General features: G+C 38.7%; 1 pseudogene; it reads right to left on the reverse strand.

The window, feature by feature from the left end:
* The window catches only part of LOC107592370 (patatin-like phospholipase domain-containing protein 7), a 12339-nt pseudogene that overhangs the window by 2965 nt on the left and 7496 nt on the right, over window positions 1-1878 (reverse strand).

Raw genomic sequence — 1878 nt, forward strand, 5'->3', positions numbered from 1 at the left:
ATGCCCACCTGAGAGCAGCCTCTGCGGGTATAGTGTTTTCATATTCACACATTGGCTTAGAGTGCTTACTTGTGCATTGTGTAATATTAGTATCTTTTTATAAAGCACTTTAAAAAGGTAACGTGGATAATTTTCATTAAACAATAAATTTCACTGTTTAATGTGTAAAAACAACTAAAAGTCAGTCATTTGTTGGTTGACTTTCTGAATGTGTAAACACTGGTCCTGTGATGATTTGAAAACATTGCTTGAGTGACGTGTTAACTTCTGGATCAACCTATGGCATGAATTTAGGGCGGGGCTAGTGTTTGACTGACAAGAGGCAGAGCAAACAGGGCGGTGGGTGATTTTGGGAAACCTATGATTCCATTTCATGCTGCTAGTCACAAAAATTACACACTTCACCTTCAAACATACCTCATACGTAAGTCTGTATGAAAGATTTAAAGTCTAGATGACAAGGATACCCCAACAGAAAAATTGTCACCACTGCGTGAAATAGATTAGGCATTTAATGCCCCATTATATATCATGTTTTGTCCCACCTTTAACAAGTCGCTGATTACGACTGATAGCAGGCAGGGACAGAGTAGACAAAAAGTCGCTATCATCGAAAGAAACCACAGATATGCCGAGAATGTGAACCCCAAAACAACACGGAGTTAGAAATTACTAAAATTAGGATTAGTTGATAGGCACAAAATTACAAAACCTAAGTGGATTCAAACTTCTAATAAATGCAAAGGATAAATAGTTCAAGAGACAACTAAACTACAGATGATGGAAGAAGTCAACGTTCTACTAATATCAACGTGCTTTTACTAGATTATGTATGTGAGAAATGTTGATGGCAGCAGGCCACATGGATTGAGGTGGAACAGAATAACTGGTGATGAAGACAAATTTGTACCTGGCCCCACCTCCTCCCAGCACCAGAGCGATAGCGTTGCCTGTCAGGATCCGAGCCAGACGCGAGAAGTCAGAATGTCAGTCGGGAGGCTTCTCAAATACCCACTGATACATCCCTCTCTGACAGGAGAAGAGAACAGTGGGAGTTTGCACGGATAAGAGATGATAATGAGTAGATCAGATCACACAGAAAAAGTAGAAGAATGTTCAGTTAATAAAAGTGGAAGGGGTCCAGCTGCATTACAGAAACTTCTTAATTCCTGACTTAAGATTGGAAAAGTTCTGTTTCTTCAGTGAAATGGCCATGGTTACTAAACAGATATGATAAGATTCAGAGTTAGAATGTTTCTGGAATACAGTCCAAGTGTTGTCCAACTCAAGAACAAAAAAGCATCATAAATGAGTCACAATAGCTTATAAAACTCATACACTAGTTGTCTAAAGCTATTCGATAGCTTTGCTTGAACTGTGTGAAATGTCTTGTTTTTCACTGCAATCCTTGTCTTAATCTTGTTTGACAGTCATAATCCCCATTCCAAAAGGTATGGGATTCATTACCTACTTCCATTGGCAATAAGAAATTGCTCCACCTTTTTAGTAAAGCTTTTAATAGTTAATTATTAATAGTTTTATGCTTGGTAAGGTTAATTTGCAAAGGTGTTTTCCTGCTTATGGCCTGAGAAAGCAGCATCCCCACGACCCAACATATGATTAGTCATTTTAGTATCATTGAGTTAATTTTCATTTTATTTTAGGTGATCAACTGCTTTATGGTTTTAGTTTTAGCAATCTAAAATAAATCTGCATTGCACTTGTCGTTTGGGAAATGGATGGATTTGACTCAGGCGTGATAATAGCATTCACATTTGCAACAACAATAGAATGTTAACACAGGTACCAGTTTGGGCAGACTCCTCCTGGAGAAGACCCTGTGGGGGCAGGACAGGTGCAGATGTCTAGAGATCCAGC

The sequence above is a fragment of the Sinocyclocheilus grahami genome, unplaced genomic scaffold (assembly GCF_001515645.1).
Source record: "Sinocyclocheilus grahami isolate Dianchi unplaced genomic scaffold, SAMN03320097.WGS_v1.1 scaffold152.1, whole genome shotgun sequence".
Classification (NCBI taxonomy): Eukaryota; Metazoa; Chordata; class Actinopteri; order Cypriniformes; family Cyprinidae; genus Sinocyclocheilus; species Sinocyclocheilus grahami.